The sequence below is a fragment of the Podarcis cretensis genome, assembly GCF_951804945.1.
Source record: "Podarcis cretensis genome assembly, chromosome: 7".
In the NCBI taxonomy this organism is placed as follows: domain Eukaryota; kingdom Metazoa; phylum Chordata; class Lepidosauria; order Squamata; family Lacertidae; genus Podarcis; species Podarcis cretensis.
The window spans coordinates 70,449,097-70,465,930 of NC_137176.1; the positions used below are offsets into that span (position 1 = coordinate 70,449,097).

General features: G+C 44.7%; 1 long non-coding RNA gene across 1 annotated transcript; it reads right to left on the minus strand.

Moving 5' to 3' along the window:
- Positions 1-4,406: 4,406 nt before the first annotated feature.
- Positions 4,407-6,072, minus strand: LOC307220796. The gene is made up of 2 exons (XR_013841106.1): positions 5,823-6,072; positions 4,407-4,614 (listed from the first exon to the last, which is right to left on the minus strand). It is a non-coding gene; the product is annotated as an uncharacterized lncRNA (long non-coding RNA).
- Between the last annotated feature and the right edge of the window lie 10,762 nt (positions 6,073-16,834).

Sequence of the window (16,834 nt, forward strand, 5' to 3'; positions counted from 1 at the left end):
CCTGAGGAAAATCGCCGGAACGGACCTCGTGTGTTTTTCCTGCCGGGAGTCGCCGGAGGGAGGTCGAAAGAATTCAGCCGGTGCCTGGAGAGATAGGCACATACCTCTGACCGAGCCTGAATTCTGACACTTTCTTCCTACAAAAGCCCAGGATAGCAAACAGATAAACAATAAAGCAATTAAAACATCTGAAAACAATTCCTATGCATATGCAGACTGAGAAAGAGCTCCACAGCCTGTCTAATATTTAACGGGAAGGAATTCCAAAGGGTAGATGCCACAGCACTAAAGGCCCAATTCCTTCATTATTAAAATACTGTACGCCTATTCTCTTCCTGTCCCAACAACAGAACCTGCAAGGCAGCTTGGCAGAGTACACAAGCAGTAAATGCCATTTAGAATCATCAAGTTGGAAGGAACCTCAGAGATCATTTATTCCAACCCCCTGCCAATGCAGGGGACCCACTATGCCAATCAATATTCATGCTAGATGACTGTTCTGCCTCTGTTTAAAAACCTTTAGTGAGAGTCAACCAGCCTTTCAAGACAGCCTGTTCAACTTGCAGTCTCCATCACTGTGAACTAGGAGTTATTTTGTTATTCCAGATGTATTAACACAGAAAGCCCAAAATTCACATCTGACTGGGATGAGGGGCAAAGAAAGCAGTGCTAGGAACACCCTGCCTAGAAAAGTCCACCTCACCCCTTTCCTTATGTTCTTCTTTGGCAATGCAGAAACTTTCCTTTCCAGCATGGCTTTTGGCTTTTAATGGTTGAGAATCTTCACTGAAGACTTGCTGTGTTAAACTGCTATTCCCATTGTTTTCATCTGCTGGGTTTCCACCTCTTTCTTATCAACAATGGCACTTTTCAGTGGTGTTTTTTAATTTTTAAAATGTAACTTTTTGTATTTTTTATACTGTTTGTATATTCCTTTCTTTTTCAGATGCCTTGATTTTTTTCCCAAAGGGAGGGATTTAAATGTTTTAAATAAATAAATGCAACAATGTGAACCTGTGTTTGTGGTGTTAATGAGATTTGTGTTGCCTCCCACTTGTCAAACATTATTTCTGTATCATGTGACGAACTCACATACTCTGAGCTTGCTTTTCCTTCATTCTTCTGTCATTTCTCTTGCATCAGGAAGCCTCATTCGCGTTTTCCTCCTCTGGCTTGAACTTTGCCTTCTGCCTCTTGTCACTATTTAAATTAGTGAGCACTGATCCTGAAGAAACTGCTGAAGTCATCAGTCCTGTTTGCCAGTTACTTCTGTTTCTTCTTCTCACTGAATCATAAAATCATAGAACTGTAAATTGGGAAGGGACCCCAAGGATCATCTAGTCCAACCTCTTGCAAGGCAGGAATCTCAGCTAAAACATCCATGGTAGGCTGCCATCCAACCTCTTCTTTAAAATCTCCACAACCTCTTGAGGGAGTCCATTCCACTCTCAAACAGCTCTGACTCTCAGAAAGTTCAGAATCTCCTTTCTTGTAACTTAACGCCATTGGTTTGGGTCTTACCCTCTGTAGCAGGAGAAAACTTGATCCATCTTCCATGTGACAGCCCTTTAAATATTTGAAGATGGCTATCATAACTCAATTGCCTCTTATCCAGGCTAAACATACCCAACTCCCTCAACAGTTCCTCATAAGGCTTGATTTCCAGACCCTCCTCTGCACACATCCCAGTTTGTCAATATTCTTCTTAAGCTGTGGTGCAAAGAAGGCATCATTTGTTATCTTCATTGCATCCTCATTGTGCCATCCTGCACTTTTTCTGGGGAGTGCAGGGCCTTCTACAGTTCATCTCCACCTCTGCTCCTTGGAGGAGTGGGGAGCGTGTTAGTAGGTACTTCATAGTAAGCAAAAAGGGTTGATCCAGTATATTATTATAAAGTATTATACACGGCACTTTACAAAGAACAGGTGTGGCAGGTCTCTTCCCTGAGGGGCTTACAGTCTAAAACAGACACAGGGAAACAAGAGAGGGAGTGGGGAAAAAGAACATGAGAAGGCAGGAGAAGAATATGTGGTGATTTTAATTACATGTACTTCGGCTTAATTGCCATGAAGTGCAGGAACTAGGCCACGGGCCTGAAGCTGGGAGCCCAGCAGATGTTTTTCGACTCCCGACTCTCACCATCCCTGACCATTGTCCATGGTGGCTGAAGGGAGAGAGTCCCAACATTTGGAAGGCCACAGGTTTCTCACCCCTAAACAATTGAAAGGTTTTCCAGAGACGCCCATTCTCCCTCTAACTCTCCTTGTGCTCTGCTTCACCCACTTGTATCTTCCCTCAACCCCTCGTGGGCTCCATCTGGAGTCAGTGGCAAGAGGAAGCAATGCAGTGATGACGCATTAAATTGGCTTGTGTCTCTGAGGTTCTACAGTAGCATGCTGAGAGCAAGGATTTCTCTTTCATTTGGCTTCGTCAAGCAAAATAACCAGTTATGGTTTATGATTTTATTCATCCAGATTCTGTCTGATATAGCAGCAGAATTCCCAAGGTTTTTTTTTAACATCTTAGCAAACCGCAGATCACACTTTCTCCTCTAATGGTGATAACTCTTCACCATGGCAACTAGCAATTCATGCCACAGAAAATTAACAGAAGGAAAATGAAAGGTTTTTTTTTGTTTTTGTTTTCAGTGGTCTTGAATAGAACAAAGTTAGGTGGTGCTGTGGAGAAGTCTTTGCAAACTCTGAACTGCAGATGGAAGCTGTAACCCTAGGGTGCAAGTAAGGTCAAAGCAGGAAGTCTAGTCTAGCAGGGAAAATCAAGGTCCAGCAGAAACAAGAACTAGCACTGGAATGCAAGACACTTTCAACAATAAACACAAGCAGGTTTCTGCGGTTGCTTGAATAGTCTGTAAGCGGAAGTATTTATAAGTGGCAGGCACATGCCCCTGCCCCCATCCCCCCCCATACAAAGACATATTCACCACACTCTGGTGTCAACCAGGTAACGCAGTCAAGAAGGGCACCCACTCATCATCAGCATGTTGCAAAAACTGCAACTGATGCCAACAAAACATGGCTTGATGGAGCATTGGAGTCTTCAGTTGGAACTGCATCAGTTGCGGCATCCAGCCCACTATGGAGACAAGCAACTTTGTCCTCAAAGTGTCCAGCAAGCTACTCACAGAAGGTCTCTGAGGTGTTCTATGATTTGTCCACTAAGGCAGGTGTGAATAGCCTATACACCTTGAAGAGCTCTGAAGAATACATGAAGGAAGCAGCAAAGCAGGCTCTTTTTGCTGCTTTCACCACCATGCAGTAGACCCAGTCATGAACGCTAGGCACATGCCTTTGCAGTGGGACTTTCATAGTTAATCCAGAGCTGAATTAACTATGATGCTAACTATAGTATAGAGAAGGGCACTTACCGCACTAAGTGGGTTGCCAATACTGAGTAGTGGACAGTCCAGTGGATCTGTGATCCGTGGCTCACCACGGCTGCAAACCCGCTACTCAGTGAAGTGATTAAGTAATCTTTAGTAAAACTTGGCAGAAACTGCAAACTCAGCTTTTGAAATATAAAGTGGAAGTATACAACATCAACATTATTTTCCACCCTGCTGTAGGTTTTGTTTAATTTTGAAAGATATTTTTTTATTTTATGGTTTATTATTGTTTATATTTTGAATTACATATATATAGGGGCACTCTCTCTCTCTCTCTCTCTCTCTCTCTATATATATATATGGACTCTAAAGGCCTTCATCTGGCCCTGCTTCTGAGAGCCCAAACAGACAGACTCGTGTTTGCTAAACATATGCTTGTTGATCCGTGCCTTATCTCCCCACATCTCCCATAGCTCTGCTTATTGAAGACTCTCTACCCCCCCCAAACCAGTTCATTTCTGGTAATCAAAGCTGTGCAGCACAGGGAGATAAGGCAGGATGGAGATGAGTTTTACTCTCCTTCACCCATAAGTTCCATTTAGTAATAAGAGTAGTACTCCCTCACACCTAAGGTAGATCCAAAGTACACATTTTGCAAATGTGTGTGTGTGTGTAGTCCAGCATTGCAGAGGGTTGGACAAGATGACCCTCAGGGTCTCTTCCAATTCTACAATTTTATGATCTTAGAGTCTGTAGCAGGGCTGCAACAAACTGAGGATAGCGAGCAGCCTATTTGAACCTAGCAAATAAATATTGAAACCTTGTTTTATTATCTACCTTCATGTCCATTTTCAATAAGGCTTTTCAAATCAAATCAAATTGTTTAGTTAATTAACATCTGAAGAGCCCCCCCTCCCCACTGCACCCAATAATCCATTTTCTGCACTGATAAGATCTGCAAATGTTCAATTTCATTATCCAGAAACTTGTTTGGTTGCTGTCAAAGCGTGCGGATTTCTTTTGTGCTATTGAAGATGCTGCAGTATTATGCTCACTCCCCCCCCCCTTTTGCTAGGCTGTTCAGTTTGCTTAGCAATTGATCCAGTTTCAAATGCTTGCTGTCCCACGGAGTGTTCATTATCACCATTAACTGTGGTTCTGAAGATGTGGGTCATGAGTCGTTTTGTCTCACCTTGAAAAGTCCAGGCTTTATCTTCGCTTTTCTATTAGACTTTTGTCACAGATCTACAGCAAGCACATGAGGATCCCACTAGTCGGGAAGGGGGAGAAGAAAAGAAGTAATAGATCTGAACATTTTGTGCAGTTCATGCAAGCAGCATGACAGTGTTGCTTGGCTTAGTTATCTCAGACCTAAAATGAAGCATATTTAAAAGGTAGGAGTTTAGATTTTATTCTTTCTTTCTCTCAAAATGTATAATTGTGTTATGTGGGTAGCAATTTAACTGAAGAACATTACAGATCATTTTGATTTAAAATAAGTTTATGTGTTCATAGTGCAAAGAATGTCACATTGAGACTCTGGACAAAAGCTAGGAAATTTATGGAGAGCTTATCTACCTTCTGTCCTGGGAACTCCTACATTGGGCTGCCCTTCATGAATGTTTAGATAAGAGGTGGCAAACCTCTTTGGACCAGGGGACAAAAATGGGTTTTTGAGAAGGCATAATGGGTGGCAGCCAGAAAATGCCAGCTGCCATGAGGGAATGACATAACACAAAATGGCTGCCATGGGGTATGAACAAAATGGCAGCCATATCCACAAGAACAGAAAAAGAGATGAGCACAAAATGCTGTGAGCATCCCCAGCCCCAATTGATGCAGGAAAAAGCAACTATATCAGTTCAAAGAGAAGCTCTTTGCATTTCTACTCTGTTCAGAACAGGTGGAAGGGTGAGTGTCTGATCCTGGCATCCAATGAAATGTGGGCATGTTTAAGGGGACATATTCAATGTAGGAGAGGCTGAGCCAGTGCAAAGAGGAGCTGAACAGCAAGAATAAACAGTCTCTTATTCACTGCAGATTTTTGAGGGGAGATTTACTGAGGGCTGTCTCTGTGACATCTACGCTAGCATGGTCATGTCCACAGATTGGAAGATGGCAGGATCCCCAAAGGCAACCTAAGGCCTGGGGGCCGGATGCGGCCCAATCGCCTTCTCAATCTGGCCCGCAGATGGTCTGGGAATCAGTGTGTTTTTACATGAGTAGAATGTGCCCTTTTATTTAAAATGCATCTCTGGGTTATTTGTGGGACATAGGAAGTTGTTCATTCCCCCCCCCCCAATATAGTCCAGCCCACCATATGGTCTGAGGGAGGGTGGACTGGCCCACAGCTGAAAAAGGCTGCTGACCCCTGCTCTATGGGGATCTGGCTTCAGGTACCTGGTCAATTGGCAGACCAACTGTAAGCTACAAAGATGTCTGCAAACATAACGTGAAGGCTGGCAACATCAACCCTACTGTGTGGGAATCCCTTGCAGACAACTGAAATGCCTAGAGACTGGCAGTCAAGTCGTGTACCCATAGGAGTGAGCAGAGGAGAAATGACCGCTGGGAGGAGCGCAGAGATAAGAAACGCCATGGTGCATCTGCGGCAGCACAACCAGATGCCTTCATTTGCCCCAGGTGCAACAAAACATGTCTCTCCCACATTGGTATCTACAGCCACAGCAGGTACTGCAACTGTCCAACAGCTTGATCTTGCCTCCAAAAGTGCACTTCTCCATTGTCTCTTGAGGCAGATGCCAGCAACAATTTGCAGGCACCATAGAAAGTTCCGGCAGGCACACTGCTGCCTCCAGGTATCACATTGGAAACCCCTGGTTTAAAAGCTGCAGCTAGTACAGAATGTGAGGGACGCAGGTGGCGCTGTGGATTAAACCACAGAGCCTAGGACTTGCTGATCAGAAGGTTGGTGGTTCTAATCCCCTCGACGGGGTGAGCTCCCATTGCTTGGTCCCTGCTCCTGCCAACCTAGTAGTTCAAAAGCACATCAAAGTGCAAGTAGATAAATAGGTACTGCTCCGGCGGGAAGGTAAACGGCGTTTCCGTGCACTGCTCTGGTTTGCCAGAAGCGGCTTAGTCATGCTGGCCACATGACCCGGAAGCAGTACGCCAGCTCCCTCGGCTAATAAAGCGAGATGAGTGCCGCAACCCCAGAGTCAGCCATGACTGGACATTATGGTCAGGGGTCCCTTTACCTTTACCTTTAGTGCAGAATGTGGCCCTAGAGTTTGGCTGCTACAAGCACATGGGTATTGTCTTGTTCTGTTCTGTTCTTGTTCTCTGTCTTTGTCTGATCAGTGTGCTGTCGGTATTCTATAAAGCATTAAATCCCTAATATGTTAAAATGGCTAGCTTCCTCACCTGTGGCCCAGACATCTCACCGTGCCACCCGTGAGCTGCCCAAATGTTGAGGATACACAGAGAAGTATTATTGGGAGCACTCCACAATTATGGAAACCTTAGAGGCTTGCCAGAGTTGAGCATCTTGTGGAAGCATTGCCAGACTTTTTAGTTTGGGTCTGGCAGTCAGTACCTGGGGAGGGCTGTATGTCCAATGAAAAGGATGGTGGTATCGTAAGTTGGTGGAGAAACATGGTAACTTTTTTTGAAGCATGTTGTAAACCACCTGGAGTCCTGGGAATTGGGTATGGTAGATTCTCTGTTCACATACTGATATACTTTAGCAACAGCAAATTCTGGTGTTCATGTGTGGCAAAATTGCCTTGTTCTTGAACTCCAGTACATCAGAATCCTTCTTGCCCTGTTTTCTCCACCCTATTTCTAAACTATCCACAGGGCTGTGAAATGTACTTAAATGTCATTGTGAAAACTAAAAAGCCTGAGATCTGTACCAGCAAGATAAGAAAGGAACACGTAGCTTTCACAAGGGAGTGCCAATTTCTTCAGGCTGATATAGTGTGCTCTTGATAGCACTCCATGTTTTACTCGGTTTGGACATATAGTTCTGTGATACTCTTTGGCAGTACAAACTCCAAGTAAATTTTAAAGAAGGAATATTATGAAACAAAGGACATAGTGCGAATTCTTTCTTTCTTTTTCGGAGGTGGGAAAATCACTCTTTGCCCTTGTGATGAAATATATGGGTGTGTATTTTTCCAGTTCTGCAGCTGAGCTGGGAAAGGATGCAAGGAAGTCCTTTTGCAACAAATAAGACAATTCCCACTTTGCATAACGTCTAAACAGTCAGGTTGGAAGCAAACAAGTTGGTTTATAATGGAGCATAGAACAAAGAAAAGGCAATAATTCCACAGGAACCAAGTGTAAGAAAGTAATGAAGTATATCTCCCGTCTGGACAAAAGGAAAGGCTAAACTAGCCATGATATTAACTGCGTGAATACAAAACTTTTTAACTTGTGTATCTATTTGCCTCCCTGGGCTCCTCGAAGGAGGGAAGGCGAGATATAAACTCAGTAAATAAATAATACTTCAGCAGGTGTACGTCACCAAATTCCTTGTTGCCCACAGCTGATAACAATAGCTTGGTCATTTGACGTGTTTGCTCATGTTCAGTAGCTCAAAGTCACAATCCTTTCTGGGCAACATTTCAGGATCTACATCCCATTTGGAGGTGGCAGAGGCAAACGCTGGCCAGCAATCAACGTTTCATTTTTACTTTTTCTTACTCATTGTCCACTATACTTTTAAATCCGAAATGTTAGCCCTCTGCTCTGGTGCTAAGGTGGCTGGTGTCTCATCCACTGCCTTATCAGGTTAGGCGATCTCCAGTCTTCCCACATTGACTGGAGGTTAGATTAAGAGAAAGTTCGCCTACCTGTAATTCCACATCAAGATCAGAAGCCGCAATAGGCTTCAGTGGGGACTTGCACCAGCACCTGGCATTTCTGGGCAGCTGCCTAGGCCCATGGCTGATGGGGGCCTTTCTTTTGCAACACTCTGAGGAATACGGCACCATTTACCTTTCCTACAATGCTCTGGAGTCTTTCCCCAATGTAGCGTCACTCCAGGGCATTGTGGGAAATGTAAAAGGTAACTCCAAAATGCCACAGTACTGATGGGGCTGCTACTATGGCTGCTTGCTGGCAAGAAGGCCCACGTGGTGTGTGCATTCATGTCCATAGGAGAGGACCCACCAGAGGGCACCATACCAGAGGTTTTATCTCAGAGCTGACCCCAGCAAACCATTTCTATCGAAGAAACTCCTTTTGCAATGGAATGCAAACAATATTTCCATGAAGTTCTCCTGCAACGAACAAGTGTTCTGCTGGGTGCCCTAGGCTGACACCACATCCCTCTAGAAGCTGCCAGCAGGCTGTGAGGACAAAAGGTTTTGATCATTCCTTTTTTGGTTCAGTTTGTACTTTCTCATTTAAAAGACATAGATAGCTCTTTTGATTTGTGAGAGTACTTCAAAGCCAGTCTTTGTAAAGTGAGCCGGCAAGCGGCGACAGTCACTGACATGTCCAGGCGTCCTTTTTTTTTTATAAAAAAAAGAGCCAGCTTCCATGTTATGTTAGAACAAAGTGGGTCCCCCCCACCCCCCCCACACTGCCTCTGTGATCACAGAAGTAGCATTAAATTTTGGAAGGTGAACAGTGACAGGCGTGTCATGGCAAAGATCTGAGGTAAACAAACGCCACTGCTCCCCTGAAGGAAGTCTCTGTCTGGGGAAGAAGGACGCACACCAGTCACAAGCTACAAGAGGACCTCAGTATTCTTTTCAACTTTTTCTCCACACTTAATTTAAGACAGGACTGGGGAACTGAGGAGATGATGACCCCCACAAAGTTGATGGGTACTGGATCATGTGATCGATTATGTGGCCCCCCACAATACATATTTTATTCAAGTTGGCACCCCTGCTACTGATAGTATATGGCGGCATATATGATGTCAGGTGACACCATATTGATGTCAGAAGTAGGGCAGGTAGGCGTGGCTTCACCAAAATTGTCTTGAGGGCCAAATGAGGCCTGGGAAGCCTAATAATAATAATAATTTATTATTTATACCCCGCCCATCTGGCAGCTTCCAACAGAACACTAAAATACAATAACCTATTAAACATTAAAAGCTTCCCTAAACAGGGCTGCCTTCAGATGTCTTCTAAAAGTTTGGTAGTTATTTTTCTCTTTGACATCTGGTGGGAGGGCGTTCCACAGGGCAGGTGCCACTACCGAGAAGGCCCTTTGCCTGGTTCCCTGGAACTTGGCTTCTCATAGCAAGGGAACCGCCAGAAGGCCCTTGGCGCTGGACCTCAGTATCCGGGCAGAACGATGGAGGTGGAGACACTCCTTCAAGTATACTGGACCGGCTTTAAAGGTCAGCACCAACACTTAGAACTGTGTTTGGAAACGTACTGGGAGCCAGTGTAGCCTAATCAGGCCTGTGGGGCTGTGAGTTTCCTACCACCACCGATTTAAGAAATGCCTTGCTCTGTAGCTGCAGCCTATTGGCTGCTTGTGTGTAGATGGTGTGCTAATGTCTGTTGCTTCATCAGAAGAGGGAAGGATGTCAACAGAAGGAAGGAAATCTCAATATGGAAGGGAGAATTCCCAGGCTTAAACATGTAGATGTTTGCTGTAGGGCTTGATGGTTTGCTGTGAAAATCTTCATGGTTTTCAGCAACCAGATTTTGCTCTTCTGCAGTTTAAATGTATCCTTGGCATTCAGAAGGTCTCCACTTCAGTCCGTCACATCTCTAGCTAAGGAATTTCAGGAAGCTGGACTGGGAAGGACCACTGCCCGAAAATTGGACAACGGAGCCAACTGGAGCAGGCAGGACTAGGTTAGATGGACCAACAGAATGAGACAGCACTTCATGTGTTCACATTTCATGTATGCATCATGTACAGTATAGCCTTGCAATGTTGCATCAGCACCTGAAATTTTATTACAGTGATGCAACATTACAGAAACTACAGCATTGCAGCATCATGCTGAATTGGCTTGGAATTACTCAGTTAGTGAAACCTTCTGCTTGCACAACTTTACAGCCTTTAAAGCAGGAATGGATGAGGAGTGTGACTGTACACAAGGCTTTGGGGGAGAACATGGCTAGACTGCTGATAAGTATGGCTGTCGCTGCTCGGAGCAGCCACCAAGCAACCCTTTAAAAGAAAAGCTGCCTCAATAACCCCCCCCCCCCCGTATGTTTCTCAGTTTTTTTACCACTTCCCCATAAAATATTCAACATTTTCCCCCTCCCTTGGTCCCCAACATCCTGGGGCTTTTTTGTGGGGGGTTGGGGTGGTTTCAAGATGAAACTTTCAGTTCAGTGTTAACCCACCTAAAGTGGATTACTATAATGCACTCTATGAACCCCCAGGGAGTTTCAGCTGACAAAGTGTCATGGTGAAAAAGTTAAGCAGGCAAGTGAGTCATGCACCTCTTAAGCTGCCCCCCTGCCTCCCACCGAGAACATAGCAGACAAGGGAAAAACCAGCCTAGTCCAATGCGCTGGCCAGAGAAGCAGCCGCTGCAGGGAATTTGCTTCTCTAATGCACAAAGGACTTTACTCGTCAGCTGCTTATACCATACATCTAAAGCAGAGTCTACCATGAGAACTGTAGTTTAAGCATGCTGGGAACTGTAGCTCTGTGAAGGGTAAACTACAGTTCTTGGAACGCTTTGAAGAGGGGGAATGTGCTTTAAATGTATGCTGGGTGCATAGCCAGAATGCTTGCATCCCTCCCCATTCCCTTTTCCTTTTGTGTCTGGCCTATGATGCTTCACTCGGACAGCGACAATTCCCAGAGTGGTTTAACGATAAATCCCTCTTCCCATGGAACTCTGGGAATTGTAGCTCACTGAAAGGGAATTGAGGTCTCTTAACAACTCTCATCACCCCTTAGCAAACTACAGTTCCCAGGATTCATTGGGGGAAGCCATGACTGGTATGTCACTGCATTAAATGTACACATAGTGCATTAAAATCCTTAAAATCCTGGCAACAGGACAGCATCCTCCACCATACCTCAGAGCAGCAGCCTAGCTTTGGAGATATGGAGTGGGCTGTGTCATTCAACACTTCTTCCCTCACCACCTGCCCCCTAAGAGAACTGCCTTTTGTTACCTAGTGGTAAGGCTAGCCCTAAGAGAGGGGTAGGAACATAGGAGCCAACTCCTAGGGGCTGAGGTCTTTTTGGGGCCCCCAATAAAATATTTGAGGGGGCTGCCACCCCCCAAGTTGATGGACATAGTCATTCAAATGGTGTGTGTGCGCTGTGTTTTGTGAGAGATTATGTGGGGTGAGACCCCCCAATATTTTATTTAAGTTGGCACCCCTGGGTAGGAAGAATCATGTAGAAGTGGGGTAGATATAGCAGGATCCTCAGAAAGGAGGAGATAAAAGACCTGTTCGCACATGACACTGAACGAGCATTCACACTGTACGGTCCACACATTCAGGAGGCTGTAATAATTAGTGCTATTCTGGCATGTTAAATTAACATATAAGGGGCCTGTGAGGATGAAGTGAGTTCTAGCGCAGGGGCCAGATACAGCCCAATTGCCTTCTCAATCCGGCCCGTGGACGGTCCGGGAATCAGTGTGTTTTCACATGACTAGAATGTGTGCTTTTATTTAAAATGCATCTCTGTGTTATTTGTGGGGCCTGCCTGGTGTTTTTACATGAGTAGAATGTGTGCTTTTATTTAAAATGCATCTCTGGGTTATTTGTGGGGCATAGGAATTCGTTCATTATTTCCCCCCAAATATAGTCTGGCCCACCGCATGGTCTGAGGGACGGTGGACTGGCCCATGGCTGAAAAAGCTTGCTGACCCCTGTTCTAGCGTTTCTTCTTTATTGGGGTTGCAGATTTACCAAAAGAATGTTTAAAAATGCAGGATGCGTTTAATCATGACAACACTCCTTGAAAACGAATGGTACCAATTAACCTGTAGCACCGCAGTTAGTAATATTCGGGCTGAAATAGAAATGTCAGAAAGGTGGTTTTCTTTTAAAACATAGTGATAACGATGACAGAGCCACGTGTATTTCCAGGTAGGGGGTCAAGTGATAAAGAGGACAGGGGCTTCTGCACCTTTAATAGTTATGAAGAAAACAACGAAAGGTGCAGGAGCCCTGACCTGTTTCCACACTGGAGGGTTTGTGGAGGAAAGAGGAGGCCGAAAGGAGGATTCTAAGAGCAGAAAGGGTCACCGCGCTAGGATCTGCAAAAGATGGCATTTTATAGGAGGTAACAAACCCAGTCTCTGGCTGCTTGCAGGCCTTTAGCTTTCTGTGGTGAGGCTAAGAGGAAGTTAAAAACCAAACCTCCTTCCCCAACGCACAGCCCCACTGTTAACGTTGCACATCCCTCACTTGGCCACCAGAGAGCAGCCCTCTAGTTCAGAGCTGATGAACACAAAGAAGAAAAGCAGCAAAATAAAATGTTGTCATTCCTGGAATTCTCAGACTGTTCTCTTGTTGCCAGTCCCACAGGGGGATCTGTGAGGACTACATAATTCACCGAATAATGCCTTGAACATTAAGCACTTCTGTGGAAACATTACATTTCCCATACATTTGGGTGCAGAGACGAGCGGGCCTCTAGAATCATGCTCTGCTCTTTGTGTGACGTCCCCTATAATTTATTTTGTTTAAAAAATTGATTAGGAACCTTCTCCATGTTTTTTTTTTATCGACTGCTCTGCTCTGTACATATCGACAGGCAGCCAGCCCTCTTTTCTCCTGTTGATGAAACCAGAGTGTTCCGCTTGCATTTTGGAAAAACCCTCTCCCTAGGCAGCCTGCTAAAATATTCTTCTTATTGGGCTATGTTTTTCTTGACTAGCTGCCAAAGTTAACTACTGCATTTCAAGCCAAAGGCTATTTAGAGCCATTAAGTCACTGGGATGGCTGCCTTTTCTCCATTGGCTTGAAGAAATACTGTACCTGTGCAATTTTCTTCTGCAGGGCACACCGTACAGACCAGAAAAGCACTGGGGCAATTCTTCAAAAATGTCTTGATAGGTGTAGGGTTTCCCCCTCACCCCCTGAATTGCAGGACTCCACATTTTTACAGTAAAAAGATGTACATCCAGTGTAGAGACAAAGCAAAATCTTCATATCAGCAGAGGGGGCCCCTCTTCCTACTTCCATCATTTTCAGAGATTTGGAGTATGTGTGTGACCTAGGAAAAAGAGTTCTCTGGGGGCATACCTGCCAAAATTTTGAAGGCAAAATCTGGGACACCATCTTCCAGAATGCCATCCTCCAATTTTTATTTTTTATTTTTGCAAGAGTACGACAGACCATTACAGTTGCCACATAATACCCATTTTGCATTTGAGACAAAGCAATCTTTTAGTGTGGCACCATGTAAACTTTGGAACTCCCTGCTTAATGACAGAAAACAGGCGCCTTTGCTGGACTGTTTTCAGTACCTGCTAAAAACATTTTTGTTTAGACAATCACCCCCAGATACGTACAATGCTGGTGTGTGTTTTAATTCGTTTTTAGTTTACTGCTGATTTTTTTTTTTTTTAAATGTTTTAAATCATTGCTTTTAACTGTTTTTACTGCTAATTTTATTGTTTCATTCCCTTTGAGGTTTTTACACTCGTGGAATATTTTTATGAAATAAAAATAAATAAATAAGTAGACTGGGTGAACATCTCAAATGCTTATCAGAGAAAAATAATTTGTAAAAACTTGTAAAAAAATATATCAGCCAGATTTATTTAGGCCTCTGATCAAAGCAATAGCAGGGCTCTGTCATTCTAGGGGCCAAAGTCCATCATAAATACATACAACAGCTTGTTTTCTTAATACATTTATACAGGTGGCTCCCATAAAGAACACCTTAGATTTTAACCTTTTGCCTACTGCTTATCTAACTGTGACATTCTGAAGATTGTATCTTGTTGTCCCTTTCCCTTCCAGCAGGGAAACTTTAACATTTTTACAAGTGACAGTAAAACAAGCTTTTAGTCTGGACCATGCTGTTAAATCAAGCAAGGAATCATGTGACAACCGGTGTGTGGAATAGCCAGAGCGCTGGATTGGGAGTAAAGAATTCTGAGTTAAAATCCCTGCGCTGTCAGGAAACACCCAAGATTTGCAGCAGACAAACACAAGGTCCTAGCCCTCATGAACTGTAGTGCCATGAGAAACCCAGGGTGACTTGGGTACAGCTATGGTTAGCCTAACCTCACAGGATCACTTAGCCTGAATTTAACAAAAGTGGGGGCGCTTTGTTGTTTAATGTGCTGCCTCTTTCCCTGCCCTTCTATGTAGGGCTCTGCATGTAGATCCTGTTATGGCTGTTGGCAAACTATTCATTTCGTAGTGCAAACTACTGATGAATGGTCTAGGTTGGTTGGTAGATGCTTTCTCAACGGGAGCTAATGGTTAGGCAATAGTCGGCAGATCTCTCTTGAGTATTTGAATGGGTGAGCTTTCAAAGTTTGGAGAGTGACACACCCTTTCCTCTGCAGCTAAGGAAACAGACTGATATGTGTGCTGCTTTACTTAGACCTCTGCTCTTGTTTAAAGCCTCTATTTTCCTCTCAGTTTCCCCTGTCCCTGCTTTACTCTGCCATGGTTTTAAACCACCACTTTCCCCTCTCATTGCTTCCTCCTTCTCCATTCAATGCCTTAGCCACTGCTGTTGTTTAACCTGCCTTTGCCTTTTCTCTCCTGGCTTCGTGCAAATCCACGACTGTGATGCGGCACCACAAATCCTCCAATGGGAGCTACATGATGACATCCTGGCATTTTTATTATATACACAGAAATAAACCAAATATGACATACCTTCCAACATTTCTCCAATGAAAATAAAGGTAAAGGTACCCCTGCCCGTACGGGCCAGTCTTGACAGACTCTGGGGTTGTGCGCCCATCTCACTTAAGAGGCCAGGGGCCAGCGCTGTCCGGAGACACTTCCGGGTCACGTGGACAGCGTGACATCGCTGCTCTGGCGAGCCAGAGCCGCACACGGAAACGCTGTTTACCTTCCCGCTGGTAAGCGGTCCCTATTTATCTACTTGCACCCGGAGGTGCTTTCGAACTGCTAGGTTGGCAGGCGCTGGGACCGAGCAGCGGGAGCGCACCCCGCCGCAGGGATTCGAACCGCCGACCTTTCGATCGGCAAGTCCTAGGCGCTGAGGCTTTAACCCACAGCGCCACCTATTCAATAATAATAACACACACACACACACACACACACACACACACACACTCTGACTGGGTTGCCCCAGCCACTTTGAGCGGCTTCCAACATGTTGTTGTTGTTGTTTAGTTGTTTAGTCATGTCTGACTCTTCGTGACCCCATGGACCAGAGCACGCCAGGCACTTCTGTCTTCCACTGCTTCCTGCAGCTTGGTCAAACTCATGTTGGTAGCTTTGAGAACACTGTCCAGCCATCTTGTACTCTGTCGTCCCCTTCTCCTCAATCTTTCCCAACATCAGAGTCTTTTCCAGTGAATCTTCTCTTCTCATGAGGTGGCCAAAGTATTGGAGTCTCAGCTTCAGGATCTGTCCTTCCAGTGAGCACTCAGGGCTGATTTCCTTAAGAATGGATAGGTTTGATTTTCTTGCAGTCCATGGGACTCTCAAGAGTCTCCTCCAGCACCATAATTCAAAAGCATCAATTCTTCAGTGATCAGCCCTCTTTATGGTCCAGCTCTCTATTAAAAACATAATAAAATATGAAACATTAAAAAACCTCCCCTATACAGGGCTGCCTTCAGATGTCTTGTAAATATTTTTTAGTTACTTATCTCCTTGGCTAGGGGGTTGCATAACTCCATACCCTCTAACATTTCATAGAAGAAAATAGGAACGTCCTAAGGAAAAGTGGGACATTCCGGGATTGACTCAGAAACTAAGACGACGTCTGTGAATCTGGGACTGTCCCTCAAAAATAGGGACACTTGGAGGGTCTGCTATTACAAAAAGCCAACATTTATTTATTACATTTGTATCGTTCACTGAAAGAGCTTGAGGATCTGCTCCCCACCCTAGTACACACACATTATATTCTTACAACAACCTTGTGAGGTAGGCTAGACTGAGAGAAAGTGACCGGCCCAAGGTTACCCAGTGAGCTTCATGGCTGAATAGGAATCTCTGCAGTCTTATTCCTGACACTGCAGTGCAGGTATAGAGTCTAGGGCAGGGGTCAGCAAACTTTTTCAGCAGGGGGCCTGTCCACCGTCCCTCAGACCTTGTGGGGAGCCCTACTATATTTTGAAGAAGAAAAAGTGGAACGAATTCCTATGCCCCACAAATAACCCAGAGATGCATTTTAAATAAAAGGACACATTCTACTCATGTAAAAACACGCTGATTCCAGGACTGTCCGTGGGTCAGATTTAGAAGGCGATTGGGCCGGCTCCGGCTCCCAGGCCTTAGTTTACCTACCCATGGTCTAGGCTACCATTTTGTTGTTGTTGTTGTTTAGTCGTTTAGTCGTGTCCGACTCTTCATGACCCCATGGACCAGAGCACGCCAGGCACTCCTGTCTTCCACTGCCTC